The 23,306-nt window shown below is 41.7% G+C and overlaps 1 protein-coding gene across 2 annotated transcripts in view; it reads right to left on the bottom strand.

The window, feature by feature from the left end:
• cntfr (ciliary neurotrophic factor receptor) overlaps window positions 1-23,035 on the bottom strand; it is a 219,090-nt gene extending 196,055 nt beyond the window's left edge. Inside the window, exon 1 of one of the 2 annotated variants that reach the window (XM_051413080.1) lies at window positions 22,799-23,035. The gene's annotated coding sequence lies outside the window, so the exon portion shown is untranslated. Of the gene's footprint in view, window positions 1-18,842; window positions 19,103-22,798 lie in introns of those variants that run through there. The other variant, XM_051413078.1, reaches the window with a different exon arrangement.
• Window positions 23,036-23,306: the final 271 nt, after the last annotated feature.

Below are 23,306 nucleotides of genomic sequence, written 5' to 3'. Positions count from 1 at the left end.
GCAGGGAGTGCACGGCTTTTAAAGGGAATTAGAGAGAGCTGATTTGATTGGCCATGATTGATGCCAGCCTCTTACACACCCACTGATAATGTATTCCTCCTAAACATACAGTTTCCAGATGTGCCACAGGTGCGCCCTTTTCTTTAAATAATTGAAAAAGTTCCCTACGGCTCACATGTAGGTTTTTGTCTAATGAGATTAGGAGGATAGCTAGGAGTCAAGGTACATGAAAATATATCAGAGTATAGTCCATTATGTCCTTGAAAACCGATTTAAAACCAACTTTACATATTGCGGCACAATACTGGAAGCTTCAAAACAGTACAGAGCCGCAGTCAGCCTAATCCACGTTAATTTAGGTAGCTTAAAGTACTGGCATTTAACATGAGAAAGACTGGCTGTGTCCTCGACCACTAAATTACCACAAGTTGGGTTTTCTACCATGAGAATCCGTGACGCTAAATCCAGTTTAGAACTTCATACTACAAGAACAATTTTGAGTCAGCCTTCCACAACATCTTGGGGTACAATGTAAGCACAATCTGTCTATCCTGCTGCAGGCAGGGACTACAGAGCTGGTGTGTGTTTCTAAGTTAATGCGTGTGCTGTACTGTGGGAATCGTATTCCTAATGGGAGTGTCACAGCCCCATGAGAATCCCTTATGCCTGTCTTTTGAACATAAAGCCTTCTAAAAGCCTCTTGCATATAAAAAAAAAACGAATGGAAGAGCTAAGTTAAGCACGGCCCGGAGCACAACGTAGGAATCATTGTCAGAGAAAATGTGTGTTTTTATTCCAATAATATTCATAATCCTCTCCGACTGAGGTTATCTGTTCTGTGTGTGTGTGTGTGTGTGTGTGTGTGTGTGTGTGTGTGTGTGTGTGTAGGTGTGTGTGTGTGTGTGTATATATTATACTTAAACAACGCTATTGTATACTGTACATCAAAAGGAAATTTCTGCGGCCTTGGGTACATTAGCAGGCTAATATGAACAATGTCAACCATGTGAAAGCAGAATGTGCTTAATATTTTACTTTTTTTATTTAACCGTTGATTTTAAACGTCTTTCCTAATGCAAATTTGACCCAATTCTTCTGGGGTAGCTTTTCCTTTTCCAATTCTTTTTGCTATTGCTCGCAGCACAAATTATCTTAGAATAGCAGTGCTGTCCCAAGACTGGCTTGTCTCATGAAGCAAATTTAGTCATGCGTTATGACCAGGAATGTGGAGTCGGTTGATATTGTTCTGCTCATAACGCATTCCGGGCAGTATAGGCGGACATTATTGGCAGAGGAGGGATGATGGTGGTGATCATTTTAAGATTTGGAATTCATGCTTGGTCAATTAAATTGTCTCCCATAAGCTTGACTCCCAGCCATTTTCCAGCGAAATTAAGTCACAGCAAAAGCCATTCATGAACCCTGACTCAGCAGAATTCTTACATCACAGTGATTCCTTCATATATTTTGGTATTAAGACTACAGCACTGAAGATTTGGGCTTATTTAAAACTAATTAACACCCCTCCAGCCAGTCAGTATGGAGTGCACGCAGAGGCCACGGTGCTATTTAGGAATCAATCCTGAGAGGATATTCTCCACTGCAAATATGGTACCGATGCTTTGTTTTTCTGGCAAAATATTACCTCACGAACTAGCACTTGATATGAATCATTAAAACATCTTCTGCTTTTGGGATTAAACCACCTGCTATCGCTGAATATGATGATCATTTTTAATTGTTAAATGAACTAAGTTGTTTCTGTGCAAGTGAGCAGGTATAGTCATAGACAGGGGGGCAGTGGTGGCCTAAGGGTTAGAGAAGCGAGCTTGTGATCGGAAAGCTGATGGTCCAATCTTCCAAACCAGCTGGATAAATCTGGGTGGAGAAAGTGAAAGGTAGCGCTTGACCCCTTCCTCATTACCACCACTGAGGTACCCCTGAGCAAGGCCCTTTACCTCAAACACTCCAGTGGGGCAGCTCACTGGTTGTACTGGGCAGCTTCCAGGTGTGAATAAGTAACTGTGTGAAATCCACCCCCTGAATAAATAAAAAGGTAAAAAAAATAAATAAATCCAGGGTAGGTTCTCATTTTCTATTGGATCTTTTAATACAAAAATCCACCATGTAACCTTACCCCACACACCAACACACATACAGAAACGCACAGCATATGCTGTGTAACTACCATCTTAGAGCCTCTCCAGTCTTAACAACTCAATTTTCTGATTATTATAACATTATCGTAGCAGTTAATAGGCATTCTCATATTTCATTTTGGTTTTTATGAAAAAATGCTAGTTTGAGCCCATATTACTTCTGAGTAGGCAATTAAAACAAATTGCTTCTAGTAATGGAGAAATATGGCTGCTTATGATAAGTTCCATATGGACTTTTTTCTACATTTCTGTCTTTTTGAGCTACCAGTCAATGGATTTATGCAGTAGGGAGGTCTGAATTATACCACACACACACACACACACACACACACACACACACACACACTTAAATGGAAATACCAGTGCAATACACTCATACCAATGCAGAGCCACATATCCTATAGCATTACACGCAGACACACACGCAAGGGTAAAAGCAAGCATGAATACAGACACATGCGCGTGCGCACACACACACACACACAGATGGACAGATGTGAAAACACACCCACACAGACACACGCAACTCGTCAAGTCGAGCATAACCGAAGGGCTTCAATATGGATTTCACACTTGAGCTAAATCTCCTTAACTTTCCTCAACAATATGGACGCCCCAAGCCATGTCAGTTCCCCACTGCCACTACAAACATTTGCTTACTCTTTACAGACAACATTCACCCTCTGGTTTAAAACCCCATTTTAGCGCATTGTTTATGGAGGAAGGTCTGGAGAATATTTTAATGTCATTATGTGGCATCATGTATCCGCTTTAATGGATTGAGGACAGGATATGACATGACATGACATATTTTTATATGCTGCCTTCAGACCCACAATGTTGCAAGCATGGACTGACAACGCCAACTGGTCTTTTGTTGGTCGGAAAATGTTGCTTATCTTATTTTAACAGTTGTAGAAAAGTAAACCTGACTCTGCCGAATACAAAACTCAATCAAACTATGCAATAGGCTGCCGAAAATCAAGATACTTTAGCATGGTTTCCCATCACAAACAGGTTTCAGTGAATGAAAAAAGACAAATTCAAACAAAGCAAGCCAGAACTCTTGCTTCTTTGAAAACTCCATTAACAAGACACTGCATTTTCCCCAAGAGGATAAAACATTGTTGGCTTACATGTTGCTCTTTCACTTGTTCTTTCTCTCTTTTTTACTCACTCATACAAACACACAAGCAATTCGATACTTCCCAGACTCAGAGAGACAGAATATGTGGGACCATGTAATGCCCATGACCAATAATGCATCAGGAATGTGTTGTGAGGAGATCGAGGGGATTTGTCATGGGGAGGGAAACTGAACGTGTGGCAGGAAATTGACCGACTGTTCAACATGCCTTCACAGTGAAATCTAATTTACTGTCCACGCGTGCACACACATACACATTCTCTTTCTCAAAAATGCTATGCTCGTACTTTTACACAAGCACGTGTACATACAAAGTGTGCAAACACTGTCACACATATGCAATGTCTCTGTGCCATATGTTCTTTTAACACAACACTTGTCCTCCTAATGATGGATTTACTATGAATTTTCAAATATCTTGAACAGCTCTAGGTCAGTTTATTTTCTGCCCGCCAGAATGAGAAAACAGTCATTAAAAAAAGCTAAAAAAAATACATGCTGAACTTTCTTGCATGCATACACATACGAAAGCGTCTCATCAACAGAGATAATGTTACTAAAAGTGGGGTAAATGAGACCTGTTCTGGTTGTGCCTGTCAGCGATGGCACCACTGCAGGTGGCTGTTGAGAGTGATCATAGAGCCACAGATGGAGCATGTAAAGGTTGCATCTGGAGGGAGAGATGGCAGAAGGCTAGCATGACTGCTGCCTCTAGGCTCTCTACTGATAGGTCCATTGGTTTTCAAATGTGACTTCACCAGAAAAAAACATAATGAACACAGCAGTGGCAGAAACCACCAGAAGGTTGTTGACATAATTTTCAATTTTGGATGTAGAGAAGTTTATGAAAACATGGTTAAAATTGAGGTATTATTTTACTTGAGCACTTTATGTTGCAAATATTGACTATATGTGTTCATTTTACTTACTTAAAGGGATAGAATGCTAGGCTGAAAAGAGGCAGAAACGGTTTTATAGAAAAGTCTCAACTCAAAATAAGTCACAAAATGGCAAAACTGCACTCAACATAAATGAAATGACAATAGTAACAAGATGGCAGAAAATAGTCAGATGACGGCGTTGCCCATGAAATGACAAGGGAAATAAAAAATAAATGAAAATACGTATCCCAAATGAGTGGGATCGCAAAGAAACAGATGGTGTGTTCAGCTGGTGTTTGGACCGGGGTTTTTATCCACCAGGCATCAATTTGTTGGCCGTATAACTGTGGTGCTTCAGGCAGCCAGTTTACATGCTCTGTCCGGTTTGGTTTTTGCCAAGGTTGTGTCCATATTGATAATGTTGGTTTGCTGGAGGACATTGATGTTGCTCCTCCAAGGTGACCTTTGCAGTGATTTTATGGGACGCCACGGATGTAAGCGTTCCAGTTTTCTAATGTTGGAACCGTATTTGATTTAAATGTTGGGAGGTATGTGAATGGCTCCTATCGCACATGTAAACATCGGGTTAAAAAGACACAATGCGCTAAATATAGGCTTTCACATTTAACAGACGCAGGCAACACACGGACAAACTGCGGCACAGAAACGCACAGTACAATTAAACATATGGTACATGCAATTAAAGGAAAGGATAGAGACATGGAGGCACAGTCAAACTCCACTCCCCCCTCCTTACCATAGACCTATTTTTATCTTTTTTAGGGGCGGACAGGGGATTTTTCACAGGGAGATAGCAGATCGTCAGTATATGCCACATAAAGTGCTATACATCTGATTTTTAGATGTGTGATAGGAGCCATTTTTGTTTTTGTTTTGTGTGTAAATCAAATACTTTTCCCAACATTAGAAAACTGGAACACTTTTACATCCACATTGTCCAATAAAATCAACGAGGACGCTGATGTCGCTCCTCCAACATCCAGCAAACCAACGTTCTCTCTCTGTGCTTTATAAAGTTTTTGCCAGGTATATGTCAATACTGGTGCAGTCCAGAGTAGGTGTGTGTATGTGTGGAGCACTGAAGGGAAAAGCAAGGTGAGCAGATTAAAGTAGTTTGTGAGTTAAGTGGTGGATTAAGTAAACCCACTGCAGTTAAATTGTCATACACCATTGTGTACGTACATGTCTACATGTACAATATGTGACACGGTGTATTTTTGCAAAGTGAGGCGTGTTGTGTGATATAATGTGTGTGTGTGTGTGTGTGTGTGTGTGTGTGTGTGCGTGTTTGTGGGACAGCGTGACTGTTGACTGTGCGTGTTTGATATGTCTCCTTAGCCACAGGTGCAGAGAGATGCTGACACTGCTTACAGAGAGACACAGTGCAAGAGAATGAATTTATTTATCTGTCTCTGTCAAGTTCTCACACACACACACACACACACACACACACACACACACACACACACACACACACACACACACACACACACACACACACACACACACACACACACACACACACACACACACACACACACAGGAACTCAAAGAGACAAACAAAAATGCCACAGAGCTGCAGAGACACAAAAACAGTCAGACACACACTTGTACAGAGACTAACATGCCCGCAAACAGACAAATAAACATTCCTGCACACAATCACACACACACATCTGAGAGGAGTTAGGGATCTTAGGCACCTCGCCAAGGTAAATGGAGGAAATTGCCAGCCTTGACATTTTTTGCCATCGAGTGAGGCTTCTCAAGGTGACAGCTTTCACTGGGTGTTGGTGGGAGATGAGGATTGGTGCTGCTCAACAATCAACACGTTGTCATTTACTGTCTGTGTTTGTATGTTTGTGCGTTAGAGGGAACGTGCATGTGAGACAATTCTGTACGTGTTTATGCGAGTGTTGGTGGTTTTGCTAGACAGGGTAGAACATATACTGTTTCATGCATGGTTTTCTCCAAAACAGACTAAAATTGAGCCGTGAATGTTTTCCTTTTTTTTCCATCAAAGTGACTACAGTGGAATGCAAAGCTTTGTTAGGGGCAAAGACAAATTGTTCTTCCATCCACGCTGGGATTTTAATGTGTATTTAAGTTTGTTTGTTGTTTTATACAGCAAGTTTTTTATTTTATTTTAAATGAGAACAAAAAGTATGGCTTCCGAAACGACACATCTTCAAAGTTGCACACTGTACTCTCTGTTATATATGCTTTATCTAAACTGAAAGTGACAAGCAAAATAAAAACCATTTGATTTGACCTTAAAGTAAAGTAAAGTCAAATAATTTGACCCTGTGTGTTCTGTGGCATGTTATCTAAAAATGATTCTTAAGTGCTCAGAATCTGGGGGAAATGTAAGCCGAAATGTGTGCTGAGAGCAAAACATTCAAAAAATGACACATTGTCCCTGCTTCTTTTCACATCTTGTTTTGCATACTGATTGTAGCTCAATTCTATTTCAAGCTCGTACAGTAGGTTTCTCTTTAATAATCATCCATACATATACATATAATGGATTTCTCTCTAAGTGTATGTGGGTGTGTGTTTTCCACCTTCTTTGACATACAATGCCAGTTTATGGGAGATACCTCTATCTCATTTTGTGTCTGTTGATGTCTTTCACCAACACAAAGGAACATAAACCAGTTATGTAAATAATCCCCCTCCATTCACTGCCTGTCTTTTGTGCACTCCAATTGGTCCAGTGAGTACATGTGTGTTGGGAAGTAATGCCACAGACCCAGTGTAGATGATGCCTCTCCTTTCATCTTGACTCACTTTTGTGTAAAGCTGAATACATTAGGAGTAAAAGAATAATGTGCTTATTTCTGCATGCGTTTGTGAGCACATACACAGATATGACAACAATAATTAAGACAAATAATTACTGACAGAGGTGATGACTGTAGATAATCCTAGGAAAATCTAAATCATACTAAATGCACATTTTAAAGCTCATTTTCAAAAATATACAAATGTGACAATGATTTATCATCTGTTCTATAGAACGCTGATACAGTAATTGGTTAAATTGGCTACCGCTGCTGCCGGTTCCCGCATAACTCAACAGTCTCCATTATTTTCTCCAACTGACTTTTTGCAGACCTCAATGTTAAGTCCCACAATTACCAGTGCAAACAACCAACCTCATATTCCCTGACAGCATTCAACACGTAGTTGCTGCTTTTTCAGATTCAGTTGTCAGGTTCAATAACAGCTGACTCTATTAGACTTCTATTTGCCACGAGTTTCTGGCCTCCTAAGTTTGACTTCTGTATTTTACTGAAAACTAGATGGAAAAAGGCAATTTGCTTGAATTGAACAATGCCGCTCCCCCAAGTTTTGCATGAGGTTGTGCTGGTGGTACAGAAATTACTATTATGATTCTGACATTGAGGAATGTCCTGCTTGAAAACTATTTACTTAAAAACATTTTAACCACAGGTAATAATTTGAAAGTTATAATCATTAACATATTAAACATTAACCCTAATACAACTGCACCACCGATGCAAGAAGCATTCAGTACAAATAATGTAATGTAATGTAATTTCTACGTTTTCAGGCCAGTCCCTGTTACTTAATAACTAAAGGTATCTCTGTTTTTTCCTGCCCAGCTCTTAGACACTTAGCCATTATTTGCACACAGATAATCCCCCAGTGGACCTCCATGATGGAGCCAGATGGAGTTGCTAGGCAATTTGTGATACGACTGCAAAGTTTCTATTAGGGGGCGGGGCGTAGGGGGATGAACGGTTCTGTAAAATATATTAAGATGGAGTGAGAATATCTACCACCGAAGTATTGGGTCAGGGTCACTTGTGTGGAGATTATGCCTCTCTCATAATTTTGTTCTGTTTATTTTCTCTCAGCCTCCTGTCTATCGACCTCTTCCTTTTTTTTCTCCGGCTAAATCCCCTGACAAGGTAACCTCCTGCCCTCCGCAGACTGTCTCTTCGATTCACCCTAAAGTTTCTCTCCCCCATTTCCCTTTTTCTTTCCTACTCTTTCAATCTGTTCCCCCTCCCTCCTTCCTCTTTACTCCTCTCCCCCTCTCTCTCTCCCTGCACTAGCTACCCAATAAAGGCTGTTGTTAATATCATTAGGCAGACTTCCTCCGGCCCAGCGCCCGGCCCACTCCCTTTCAGCCATAATCAAGCGTGCACACTAACTATCAAAGGAGACATCGCTAATAAACTACCACAGTGGAGCGGAAAAACACACACACGTACATCCCTGCAAAGAAAATACTGTTGGCTGAGTGCAGTGAAATAAATGTGTGCATGTGCATGTTGGAACTGAGGGGATGGGGGGGTTGTGGGGATGTCTGTTGGTGCGGGTTACCCAGACAACACTAATAAAGTATACTCCAAAGGCTAGCACGGTCTAATGCAAATCTGCCACTTAAGTACACTAAATTAATTGGGGTTGAGGGACATGTACACAAGCAGACATAGCTAATAAAGTGTGCTCTGAGAAGAGGCAAATACTGTCAGTTTAGTGGGTTTAAATGGAAAAGGGAAGGGTGGAAAGGGAGGGGTGGAATGGGGGGGGGAAGCAACTGTGGCTTCCTGTTGCACTGCAGTCATTTGCTGTAAATCATCCCTAAAACGGGAGCGCATATTATCGGCTGCATAGCTTGAAAGTGTTCTCCCCTGACAGCTGAATGCTACAGTGCATATATCACCAGTTAAAACATGATCTAAAGGGAATACATGATGCAATACCAGGAGGAAGGAGCACTACATTTAAGGAAGAAAAAACAAAAAGAGTAGTGGGAGGCCAATGACATGTGGCTTCTAAGAGTAGTATGCCGCATAAAAGCAAAGATTCTCATGCAAGCATGGGCAATTATCTGACTAAATGAAAGGAAGAGGTGTCAAGTACACACATTCATCATCCTTTCAGTTGCAGAGACACAGATGAGATGGTACCAGCAGAAGTCACGTGTTACACAACGCTTTGACTGCATACTTTGAGCTTTCTGATGAAGAAGAGGAAGACTTTTTTAATCAAACGAATGCATCACTATATCTATATTTTTAAGTGTTTAAATATAATTCAGATTTCTTATTTTATTATTTAATAATTTATTATTGCCATACAGTTGGCCATTGGGTATGATATTGTACACACCAAACTAATCGTACACCAAACTCACAGCTGGGAACGCGGTCACATTGCTAAAAAACAAAAAAAGGGGTTTAAATAATGGTAAAATAATTAACCAAATCTTTCAAGGTAGTAATAATAATAATATTAATAATAAACTTAATTTATATAGCACTTTTCAAAACAGCAGTTCCAAAATGCCTTCACAAAAACTGAAACATCATCAGACAATAAACATGGATGTAAATAAGTCAACTTATGTTAACTTTATTTACATTTCAGGTCTGTTCACTCTCACTTTGCCTCCAAATAAGTTAGAGGTTTTGAACAATGTGGCTAAAATGTTGGCTTGTTTACAGCCCTCCTTATCATCTGACTGCTTCACTGTAGGGCTGTCAAAATGTTTCCCGATATCAGCAAATACTTTGGTGAGGACAATGTTATCACAGCCAAGCAAAACAATGCCCAAAAACTACAAAAATAAGACTTAGAGTTGTAATAAACAAGAACAATCATTTCATTCATCATGGAAACAAATATGTTAAATTAATGAGTGGAAACAACCATAACAATCAGTCGTCAGGTTATAATAGTAAACTGGAAGATCACTGGCATGTCTGTACATCACTAATGAAATAGTGGGAAAATAGGAAATAGGAGATATAGGAAATAGTTCCCATATCAGTATATAATTTAACACTGTCAAAATAATGTAACTGCAACAAATTATATCTTGAATCAAAATAATGAATTTGAATAAAAATGTACCACAACAGCACTGCAAACTCTTTCTTGACATAAATAAGTCAAGCCTCTTCTTGTGCAACAGCCATTGGGATTTTTCAGTGTTATGTGGCCACTACTGAGCTCCACTGTCATGCTTTATTTATCCCTTTCCCTCTGCACTGTAATGGAAATATAAAAGGGTGCATTGATTAGTGTTTAAGGATCAGGCTTTAATAGATTAAAAGCCCCAGGCTCTGAGAGAGGCACTCACTCTCACTCATTCTCTCACACACACATAACACTGCAAAAAACACGAGCTTATATATATATATATATATATATATATATACACATACATACATATATACATATATATATACATACAAACATATACACACACACACACACACACACACACACACACACACGCACACAAACACACACCAACAAGCAAATACATGGACGAATATGGAAAGAGATGATGATAAGCAGTAACACACATGTACACAGAGCAGCTTCACACATTTGAGTGCACAAAGACATTGAGTTGTTCCAATACCAGTATTGGAAATTCCACTGATACCACCTAAAATGTGGTATCGGGTATCGGTGAGTACCCGTCTGTGCCACCTAATTTATCAGCCACGAAAAAATGGGCCTGAAATGGGACCCTGCTACTTCCCAACAGTGTCCCGTTTCAGGGCCATTTTTTCCCCAGGATAGCGAAGTCCCGCCCTACTCTGATTCTGACAAAGGGTTTAACCTGAGCCAGGCCATACAACAATGATAGTTAGTAGTTTATGCTTGTTACATATATGTTTTCATTTCATAGCTTAGATAAATATATCTGAAATATCTCCAAAAAAAGGATGAAGAGATCTGCATGTCACCATCATAAAGTGGGGGCCCTAATGTTGATTTTCCAATTAATGGAAAACTCATCAATTTTTAACGTAGTGCATTATTAATAATGTGGCACGATCCCAGAGTTGTGAACATTGTCTACACACAGGGGTGATGTCAGGTCTCATTTGGAGTTTTAAAAAAAGAAGCAAACATGAAAATAAATGAGCATTGCTGTGTTTCAGCATCCCAGTGTTGATGTACTACTACAAGAGCAGACCTGAATATGATATTCAGCACGGAAAAACAGTAGCCTAGCTGTGAGGGCAAAAACAAAAATCCAATTTATCAATGTTTTCAGATTACTTTGGTGAAATACTGTACGTTCCAAATTGTACCAGCGACTGCAATTTCCACACTTGTGTTCTGAGAAGATGATGTGTCATTTGCAAATCTGCTACAAAACATTGTTTTTGGCTGCAAACCTCCAATTTCCTCTGTTTGAAAACACCAAATTCAATTTAATTTTGAGTATCACTGCTGTGTGAAAGACAGATAAGCTCCTCCTGTATTCTTGTCTCTCCTCGTCTCCTCTCCTTCCACTTGTCCTCTGTGCAATGACCATTGTCACGTCACAACTCCAAGCATCACATTTACTCTGTCTAGCGTGTCCCCTTTAATTTTCTCTAATCTTTGCACCTCTTCCTCATCTCTGACCTCAATCACGCGAGTGGCCGTACTGGTTTAAGGCTCAACCATCTTCCTTTGTCTTGCACCCATCTTTTCCTCTGCTCTTCTCTCACTGATCACAGTCTTGTCTGTTGATAGTCTTTCCTAACCTCTAATTTCCTCCCCTCGCCTCCGCACCCCCTTCCCACTGCTTCTAGTCTTCCTCTCCCATATTTGACCACAATCATGTTTGCTGTTAGCCTTTGCCAGGTCTATCCACTCCTCTCATTGCCTCCTCTCTTCTGCCACCTTCCTTCTAGTCCCAATCATGCCTGATGGTATCCTTCAGTAAAACCATCTTCTGCTCCATAATTGAATCTCATGTGTTCTTCTACTTCCCTTGCTCCTCTCCTCTGACCACAATAACTTCTGTTGTTAGCCTCCTTCTAACCTCTCGAGTCGTCTTTCCAGTGCTCTTGTCTCTTTTAATCCCTCACCCAAGAATCACATATGTTATTAGCTATGTCTTGCCTCTCCTCTGTTCTGTCAGTGTCTGTTGCATTCTCCCGTTCCGCCTCAGGTGAGGGTGTTCTTGCCTGTTGTTAGACTCAACTTTTACTGGCACTTCTCCTGACCTCTGTGTCTCTCCTCTCCCTCAATAAGTGACCACAGACTTGCTTGCTTGCTTGCTGCTATTAGCCACACCTGACCTCTCCTTGTCTCTTCTTCAGTTGATTTTCTCTCACACTGTCCCCTCCGTGTCTTAGGATGCAAAATTGTTTTTAGTAGAGTAATTTGACTATGAGGACGTCACATTTCAACTTCTCCCCTTTGAGTGTAACTGTGTTATAATGGCCCCAGTCTTTTCTAGTAAGAGAAATATCTTTGGGAAATATGACTTGTTAGTATGGAATACATGAAAAAGGAACTTCAGCATAATAAGCAGTAGATGCCAAGAGACAAAGATAAGAACAGAAGAGAAAAACAAAATCTATAGTAAAACACAAACCGATTGAGAAACTACCTAAAAAGCACAACAGACAAGAAGCTATTGTCATTCCAACACAAGCTGTGAAAAAAATAGCACCTCAAGGATCAAAGCTCATCACTCTGCTGGGTTTCAGTGATTAATGCACACATCAATCTATATATCAAAAGAGCAGGTGATTGCAGGAATAACTGATTTCAAGACAGTACAGTAGGCTAATGTCACATTCATATACAATCACACAGATGAGCAGCCGAGTGCGGAAAAAGTCAAGATACAGTGGCAATTTCTGACAGCTACGATAACTACTACTTGGCGAAAAGAACTACAAAAGGTGTCAACAGCCCTGTGTAAAACTGGGTGAAACTCCGACTGGCAGTTACATCTAAATAGAATCCAATATCAGCACTATTTCACTCAACACTGTAAACAAACTCTGCTTTAAAAATGTAGCATGATAAAACAGGCTGATAAAGGCTTAATTTACATGCAACTGATGTGACTACAAGCTAGCACCAGGATTAACCATCATGGAACAGAAAAGTGTGAATGTTCCAGAGTTGAAAATGATAGGAGGTTTTTACATTCTTTCTATTGTGCCTATATGAAATGAATGCAGCATAACCCCACAAGGTGCTAATTTGCTTTAATCACTGTTAACATGTACGGAGCACGCAGCGCATGTGCCTAATGAAAATAAAAACACATAGCAAATTAGGCTATAATACAGAGCAGTAAACAAACTCACTAATGAATGGATCATGGCTGGATGGATGACTAAGTTGATGTTGAAGTTTCCTCATGTTATTCCTGTACTGCATACATACTGTACCATACTGCACTGTAGCCTGGAGGCACATTTTTTTCTGCCCTGCTTATCATCAAGATGCACTTTAAAATACAGTGTGTGTGTGTGTGTGTGTGTGTGTGTGTGTGTATGTGTGTGTCTAAGTAAATTATATTTATATGCTGAATGCAAGCACTTGTGTGTGGGTTTCCAGCATACAGATTAAAGTGTGCAGCTGCTGTCAGGTAGCATGTTGGTCCATCGCTACATTAAAAGAACGTAAATGTTTCTCAGATGGCCATTAGCTGTGGGGGAAATGTAGTTTGAAGGATGTTTGCCCCCTACTGGTGGTGGCAGCTTTTGTGTGTGGTTATGTGTGTGTGCATGTGTGTAGAGAAGCAGGGGCTAGTTTGGAAAGGGGGGGGGCTGGGGGTCGAGTGATGCATATTCATAAATGGGTTTATCCATTTCCCTCCTTTCATCCCCCATTTGCTTTGATCAGAAGTTCGAGGAGTCAAACTCTTCTGTTGCCTGGGCTGCAAGAATGCTACAGGGGCTGAATGGAGAGCTGTCTAAGGATGAAAATGCAGCAGAGGCAAGCAGATACACACACAAGTTGACACACACACACACACACACACACACACACACACACACTGACCCACTAGCACACACATAAGTTGACAGACAAAAAGGCCGACTGACAAGACACTCAGTCACAAGCAGAGACAGGCATACACGCAAATGGAAAAAAAAAAGACAGCAAAGGAAGCAAAAATATACAAGTTTAAAAAAAATATCTACTAACATACAAGCAGAATACAGACAGTTTTTTTTATAACAATTTCACAACTTTTCATTATTTAAGGTCCTGATCTATAGTTAGAGGGCATGCTACGAGTTATGGCATTAGAGTGTGGTTTGATATCTGCGTGTCCTCGCCATATTAAAAATGTACAAAGAAGCAAAAGAGTTCTTCTGGATTACCGAAATAATTACACAGCCCCCCTCCGAGCCAGATCTTCCAGCTCAGGGTGCAGAGAGGAAACCGTTGTAAACTGCGGATCACTGAAATGCATGTGAGGCTGCTTAATTGGGGCCAAATCTTAACAAAATCTTGTCATGTTTTCACACCCTTAGGTGCATTTAGATAAAAGCACACAGCAAGTGGCATATCTAACTAAAGAGAGAGAGAGGGTAGACAGAGAAAGCGTGGGAGCTGTGCGTTGCGAGGAGAGCAGCGCTGGCTTTCTCATGTCTTCGCTGCCGTTTGGAGGCTTGCTGCGCACAAAGCTCTCGCCTGCATTTGTTTCACAGAGGCATGTAATATGTCTCTGATGCATACATGTACACAGAAATATCCTATTTATTTCATCCTTACTACTCTAGCCACTCTTCCTTTCACGTTTCCTCAACCTCTCCGAGGGCTGCGGTTCAAAAGTACTTCAATATCAAGTATCCAAATCCAGTAAATCGGCTTATCAAAACCGAATCCTTCTGAATCCAGTTTTTAGTGGTAGCTTTACTGAATTTCAACAACTGTTGCTACAACCAGAAAATTAGATGAGAAGCATAAGATATGAAACGTTGATTAAATATGTCTGACACGGTCAAGACAGGTTAGCCTACTTAGTCTTGTGCACCTTACTTTCCTAGAGCTACTTTCTGGAGATCCCAATTGACAGCAACGTAAATAGTTGACATATTAAGAAGAATCACCTCTCTGCTGGTCGTCTACGTGCCATTGTAGAGTAGTGTTAGAGAGTGGTGGTTCTTAAGCTAACAAACAATCTTTGGCCAAGTACAGACACTTATTTGCAGAATGAACACAAACCAGACATCAGCCAAAGTGTCTAGGTAAATTGGTGATACTGATGGTCAGTGCCAGGTAGAGGTAAGCAGCCTGCTAACTTTACCTGAATGCTCCCCACCCCCTGGCCCTCTCGTCTACCCCCCCGATAAGGCCCACACTCGACATCTGTCGGAGGATGTTTACCCGGCAGTAAGTATGTTAGGGGAAATATTATCCTAGTTTTACCTTACCTTTCTTCTGTCTGAAGCATAAACACCAGCATTGCAAGGTTGGGATGGGAGAGGAGAAGCAAGGGGGGGGGTTTAGAGAAGGAGAAGGTAAGTGGACCTAAGAGAATAAAAGAGAAGGATGAGAGGGAACGGACGGGTGAGGAGTCAGCAACAGAGGAGGAGGGTGAGCAAGGGTGGAAAGGAGAAAGACATGGATTGGAGAAGATATGTTGGGGAGGACAAGGATGGAAACTTCAGATGAAAAAAGTTGGGAGGGTGCTGAGAGAAGGAGAAGAGACGGAGAAAATCAGTAGAGGAATGGAGAGTGTGGAGGAAAGGTAAGGGAAGAAATAGGAGAAAAAGAATGACAGGGGAGAGAAGAGCAGAAGTTCAGAAGTACCTAAAGCACAGTTTTAGTTGCAACTTAACAGAAATACACATACTTTTGTAGCAGCCTTTAAGTGACAGTTAATCAACCCCAACATCTCTTCTCAATCAATTTCTACCTCTCAGTTCCTCGAGAATCCCTTTAAAAGTGCCAACACTGAATTTTCCTCTGTCATCATAGCCCCTTTCACAAGACAAGTCACAAGACATAAGTGCGATTCTCCAAATTAAGGACTTTTTTATTTCTCAAGGTTGAACGCTTTTTTCCTGCTCTATGGAAAAATTCAACTCCTTTTCTCTTCCAAAAAATGTCTTAACAAGAAGGCATAAAACTGAAACTTTCAGGGCCGTAGTCCGAGAAGTCTAGACGGCTTTTTATAGTCTGTTAAAAATCAATATACAGTTTACATGCATGTCTCTCTGGTGCTTGGCATACAGGCCTACACAGACGGACACACAGATGCTTACCATGCACACAGGCACACAAACACAAGTTCTGCCTTTTTCTCGTTATCTCTCTGCCTCTCTCTCTATCTCTCTCTCTCCCACTCACACTCACACACACACACACACACAGCACGCACACACGCACAAGCATGCACACACAGGCCTCTTCCCGTCTGGTGTTGCTTCCCAGCCTAAAACTAAACCATGTGTGGGAGCTATCCTGTGCTGGCCTAAACTGTATGCCCTCTTGGTGCTAGGTCCCTCCACTAGAAAGACGTTTACTGCCTGTCTTTCTGCTCTCGGTCCGTCTTCCTGTCTCTCTATGTGCCTGTCTCAGGCTTTGTGCCTCTCTGTGTGCTTTTGAAAGCAAGTGTCTTTACTCCTGCTTGCCTGTCTTGCTTTTTCAGTATTCATCTTCTGCCCATTTTGCTTGTTAATCATTACTGTCTTCCTCCCTCTGCCTGTCTACCCTCATCTGCTTGCCTGTGTCGTTCTTATCTGCACCCCTTGCTCCGTCTGTCTGCCTGTCGGTCTGCCTGACGGTCTGGCTGTCTTTCCCTCCCTTGAACTCTTTCTGTCAGTCTTTCTATTTGCTCCCCCCTCCTCTTCTTCTTCTTCTTCTTCCCCCCACCAGCCTCCCATCTCTCCCTCCTGCTCCACCACCAACTAGGCATGAAAACGGTGCTCCATTAGGAGTGCCTCGGCTAAGCCCAGTCTGACACACACTGCTTTGATCAGCCGTGAGCTGGGCTAAACACCCCGCTAAACTCCCAAGTCTGAGGAGGGGGTGTTGAGGGAGAGCAAAAGTAGCGAGAGTTAGCGAGGGATGGAACCGGAAAGATCAAAACAGAGAAATGAGATGGAGATGGAGACACAACAAAAGGGAAACACACAGACTGAAGAGAGGAGCTCAATTTCCCAAGCTGTCCCACAGTATACGTTACCCCACCACTCTTGTCTTTTATCACATTTTCCTTCACATCTCTTTTTTATCACTTAGTTTTCTCTTGTGTGCCTTCACTCACTTTTTTTTCTCCACGAGCTGCAGGTAGCCTCTGAAATGCATCACTAACAATATCTGCAGGTGCACAACACATAGAAGCTCAGAGAATGATGAGTGACAGAACTAGTGTGAAAACACAATCAGATTTGATGTCTGAATATTAGGTAGTCCCCCAACAAATATTTGCTGCATCTTTCTCACAGGGCAATTGTCTTGTTAGTTAAGTAAATATTGTACCAACTCCCCTATACACACCCTGTCAAGGAGAAAAAAGTAAGAGAGAAAAAGACAAGTCCAGAGAGAGAAGATATATAGAGACCAGACCTCAATAACTGACAACAGTAAAAAAAAAAAAAACAGCCAGACCTTTCCACATTCAGGCAGGCAGATACTAAACCAGCAGCAGCAAAAGGACAAAAAGCTCCCGTCTTTTTCTCCCAAGGAGAGAAGAGAAAAGGGATTTCCGCTCAGTGCTAATCAATCAGGCCGTGATAATGGCTCCCATGCCTAGCTGTCGACTGGAGGGGTCAAGGCATCCCGTGACCCAGCGCCCAGGGCCCAGGGGCCAAAGCCCCTCTCAGAATAGCACCCCAGGACGGACTCCCCGGGCTAATTGTCCAAGCCAGTGTCAGCCTTTTCAATGCCCCCTTACCCTCCCCTCCTTCCACTTTCTCCTTCATTCCTCTCTCTTTCTTGTCCCTTTCCCTCCCCTCCCTTCCCTCCTCCTCACAACTCTGCGATCCTCTCTTTCTACGCAACTGAGGAATCTACTATGTATACCAGCATGTACCAGCGTGGGGGAGAAAATGAGATAGAGAGCGAGGAGTTGGGCAGGGGAAAAAAAGAAAGAAAAGAGCATGTAGAGCGGACGAGAGAAATAGAAGGGGGCTGTAGACAGGGAGAAAAGTTAATGAAAAGACAGAGACAGGAAAGGATAGTGAGAAGTGGGAGAGCATGTCAGGGAGAGAGATCCGTGGTGGTAACAAAAAAAAACGAGCAGAGAGGGAAGTGAGAAGGGAGGATGAAAGAGTCAGAGACAGTGAGTCAGGGGGACAGATTCAGAGACAGTTGGACAGAAGAGATAAGGAGGGAGAGAGGCAGCGACTGTCCCCTCTTCCCCAACACATCACTCATATCACTGGGAAAAAAAAGTGCTGTCTTCTATCCCCTTTAATCTGCATATCAATGGGTTTCTATCAATCACAGCCAGAGCAGCGTGTGTCTGAGGGAATCTGCTCAACATCAGTACGGCTGACCACCACAATGCAGCCGGCATACAAAACACATAAAGACAGAGGGGACGCACACACGCGCACACACACACAAGAGTCCGAAGCAAGCCCCGCTCCTGCTCCGCGCAATGGCATTCCTCTCATTCCAAGCGCACGTTGCTAATTAACAGCATTAGATCCCACAGACAGAGGGACAGATTGATGGAGAGGTATCCCAATGTTGCACTAGCACCTCATCTCCGCTCTCCTCTGTCACCTTTCCTTCTCCCCCCCCTTCACAGTCCCTTCCATCCAACTCTCTTTCCCTCTCTGAGTCCCTGTCGGGTCCCCGGTCAGACAGCGCTGAAGAAGAGCAAAGTCCAAAAATCAAAGTAAGAAAAAATATGAAAATCAATTGGCTACTCACTGGGAACCTCCTCTTTTTTTCTGTATTTCTTTAGCTTTTTTTTTCCTGATCTGTCACTCCTTATCCTCTTCTCCACTGTAGCGAGGGGAGTGTGTCTATCCCGGCGTGTGTGGTGTGTCAGTCCGATAGAGGAAAGTTGCCGTCTGCGTGCATGAGCATGTGTGTATGTGTCTGCGTGTGTGAAGGAGAGAGGGAGAGAGAGAGAGAGAGAGAACGTGTGCGTCTGTCTCTGTGTCTCGCACTGCTCTGAGTGAGAGAGCCGAGGCTGTTTTAAACAGGCTGCTCTCCCCATGTGACCAGCCCAGCCACAGGCAGGAATACATTACTGAGACACACACACACACACACACACACACACACACACACACACACACACACACTCTCTCTCTCTCTCTCTCTCTCTGTCTGTCTGTCTCTCTCCCCCCCCCTCTCTCTCTCTCTCCCACCGTGTCCACAGTGCACCCCCTAGCCACCGCTCAAGGTAGTGGAGGAAACAGCCCACACACATAATATGTACGCACACACTCAGAAATACAACATGTGAACACACAGTGACAAACAGGAGGAAATATGGGAACAATTTGAGTTCACACTATGTATGTGTGCGAGGTATACACACACAAACTCTAATATCATGCACGGACACAGTCATGATGCCTTTTGTTGAAACTTAAAGAGCATCCCAGTGAACAGAACAGCAAAATAAATAAATAAACAAATCTAATACAATTAGAGACAATTCATCCAATTAAATGTTGTTTTTTTTTCAAAGTTTTTGACTTTTCCATCTCTGCTGTGGCTGTGTTTCACACCTGGAAGCACTGACCTTTTCAGAAATGGAAACCTTTTAAAGTTGACCTTCTGTTGCAAGGCTGATACAATTGCATTACAGCTATTACACCTTAAGGAACAACAATGGAAAACACCACAGATGAAGTGTTTCAAGATAAATATGGTAGTTACAAAGAAATAGATTTTCAAAAAGCCATGTGTATTCTAAAATATTAAAAGCGGACGCGCAACATGACAGTGTGAACTGAGAATATGACAGATTGTCTCTTGAGGAAAATATTCTCGGGAGATGCATCGATAGATCGCCAAGGCTACAAAACACCACAGATGCATCATTATTCTCCCTAACAAATGCAGCCAGAACAGCATTCAGACTGCATGTACAATGGATTGTTGATCAGCTCCTGACACATTTATCATTTAATGTTCGGGAACTTTCAGCACCATACTGCTGCTCTTGAGAACCTTGAACTGAAATAAATGGCCACTGAAAGCCATTTATTATCCCAATAATACCCATGAGGGCAGTCTTTTCTGTGATTACAAGCGCCATTCGCAACATCAGTTTAACACAGTACCTCCTAATGTCGACACATCCATGCCTAAGGCATGTGTGTGCGCCAGAGCCCATACAAAGCTATTTGACTCAGTGTTTTAATCGGAACTGGCTATGTGAGCCGCATGGTAAACTGCAGCTTTTATCCCCTGTAACCCTTCTTTCTTTCCTTTTTTTTTTAAGCGGTCCACTTGCTGGTGTGCCTACCTGGCATAGGCACATCAAAAAGGGAAATTCTGGTTTCTTACAACCTGAAGTCTCATTTTTGTAGTTTTGGCCATCATTCTTATCTGTGATAATAACATGTCAAGTTTATTGCTGAAATCTGGGAATGCAGCAACAATACTAAAAGAAGTCAGATGGGGCAAGAAACACGAGCAGTCAGACAATTATACAGCTTTTTACCAAACCCAGAGGTTAGCCCCACTTTCTGGAACAAAAGGTGAACAGTTTAGTTTTTTCCCCCAAACTGTCTGTTGCAACCCCCCCATCACAGTTTTTACACTGACTTCCGTACTTTTTCCTAGTTTGGACGCAGTTTTACGCCGGAACGTGTACCTGTCAGAAGCTCTCTGTATAAATACCTTCCCCAACATCCCCAATCTCATGAACTTCAGTATTTGTTTTTTTTAAAACAGGAAAGCATCCCAGAGCTGCAAGAATACAGAGACTTGACCTAGCAAAATCTGAAACGCAGTGCTACTCAGGATCCCTCTGTTCCCAGCCCAGAAATATAATACCACAGAAGAAAAAGTCACGTAGCCTCAGCCTCGCTCTCTCTGGAAAAACAGCTGTCTTGTAGTAAAAAATGTCAACTGGTCCGCTCATTAAGTAAATTTGCCACAGCTTTGGTGTTTGCGCTTAATGAGTGAACCTGTTAACTGGTGACTTTCAGTCGAATATGTTAACTAGCGAGTTTTTTCAGTCTTCAGTCAACAGGGTCACAGACCCTGGAGGAGGGCGAGTGCAGGTGATTAGTACGAGCAGGTACTGAGATGAAACATTATCCAGCTGTCCCCCTTACAAAATAATTAGCAGAAGATACAGAAATGGCGGGAATACTGCGGTTGAGCCACTCTAAATCACAGCAGGGAGAAATCCTTCACCACAACACCCCAGCTGAAGAGTCACTATCACGAGGCACGAGGAGATAGAGTTAAATATCGGAGCAACGGAGCCGAGAGTGCCAGAGTCAGAGACAGTCGCACTGTCCTCCATTTCCTTCATAATAATGCTCTTTCTTCCCTCTCTGTTTCACAGTTAAGTGTTTAGGTCGTCGTCAAAGTTAAGTATTTAGGCCACAGCGGTTGTGTTTTATTGCTGCTGAAATGTAGGCTATTATGTGGCTATTTGTTGTTCTAAATGGCCGGAATTCAGGAATATTAATGGCCATATTGGCCATCAAAAAAAAAAAAAAAAAAAAAAAAAAAAAAGTTGAGCATAAACTCTGCTATGGTCCACCCATACAGATGTTTTCAATTATTGTGCCTAATTAAGCCTCTTGCTGGGACTGTTGGGGCGTGTACAGACTCTTGCTTGATTATTGAGAGTTACACCTTCATCATTCTTATTGGTTCATATAGCTCGGTGACCTGATTTGATTCCCAGCATAGGTCCACCCAACTACAACCTGAGCTAATCAGACAGAATAAGTGAGAACACCTGTAAGTCAGCCAAGTCATTAAAGCTTGATTCTATTATGTAATGATCGCCGTTACAACATTAAACCTACTCTAACATGAATATATATCACAGAAAAATGAAAACCAAACAAAGCACTTGTAAAAAGATAAAAAAAATATTAATGATCACCTGTTGTTAAGATATAAGTAATGTTTAACTTAACCTGTTTCCATCTGAATGCGAATTCGATGCTTTTCAATCTGGACAGACAGAATTTCATAATGTGCTTCACACTTCACGAAACATTCCATTACAGTAATACGCCTGCTTTGCCATTAACTTTTAATTAAATGTACAATGTCCCTCAAATCATAGCTCTTTACTACTAATTATAGCACCTGAATGTATTTGTATGCAGTTGTATACTTAGCTTTTAAAAATCAATTATTCCTTTATTAATTATATGGTGTTGATACAATAAAGATTATTGAAATAATCAGAGGAGTATGTCCTATATTTGTACATCACAGATCACTGTGCTGCTTGGTTGTATTAGCACTAGTTTGGATCCAGTCCACATATGAATCTTAAGTCATTCTAGTCTAGATACAAATCTTGAATTGAAGTCTAATTCTATAGTGCAAAACTCACACAGACTTCTACATAAAGTGTTTGATCATGCTAAATACTTCCTTAACTTGAAAAAGAAAATATATTTTGCCATGACTACTGTCTACCATAACTGTTGTCTGGGCTCAGGCCATGAAGTGACAGGAGAGTTGAGGTTTAATCCAAATACTGTATGATTTGACTTGTTGGTTCCTTCTCTCTATTTAAAAATGTTTTCATAAGAGCACCTTTAGTAGTACTTGGCAAGAGAAAAATACCCTCGCAGTTGATATTCCACCGATATGCATGTTAATTTAAGGCACAACAAAAGCTCTATATTGCCACTTGTTACAGGACAAAGAGGAAGGTTACTCACCATTTAACATTAAATAACTGAAGTTGGCCGTTGGCGGTCTCAGGATAAAGTCCGTCCAGTGTCTCCCGAAGTTCAGCTGCACTAACTCCAGTAAAAACAATAAAGTAATAAACCAGTGTCTGGCTTCATGTAGTATTCCAGTCAGTTCTTTAAAAAAGAGGTGGCTGGCTAACATTTGGTAGTCCACATATTGTTACGGGGCAGTGGCAGCAGTCCCAGCAGACTGAAGATGAAGATGAAGGGCTGCACCTAGCTAAACAACGTTAGCCGCTAAGGCGTTAGCCGCAGTGTTAGCCTCTTACCTCGGACTGATGTCGGTCTCTGTGTTTGGCTACTGCTCCTCACTTTTTGTTGTACAGTACTTCTCACGTCCCGAATTGTTTTCTCAGGTGCTGCGGAATAGTTCTCCAGACGGTAGACAGCAGTGAGGAAGGGGAACAACAGGGTTGTCTTCTCAAAGTTTGCAAGCTAACTTGGTTTACTGGCAAAGGGTGCGAGCTACTTCCCT

This window comes from Dicentrarchus labrax, unplaced genomic scaffold, assembly GCF_905237075.1.
Source record: "Dicentrarchus labrax unplaced genomic scaffold, dlabrax2021, whole genome shotgun sequence".
Classification (NCBI taxonomy): domain Eukaryota; kingdom Metazoa; phylum Chordata; class Actinopteri; family Moronidae; genus Dicentrarchus; species Dicentrarchus labrax.
This window is presented reverse-complemented; position numbering and strand designations above follow the sequence as displayed.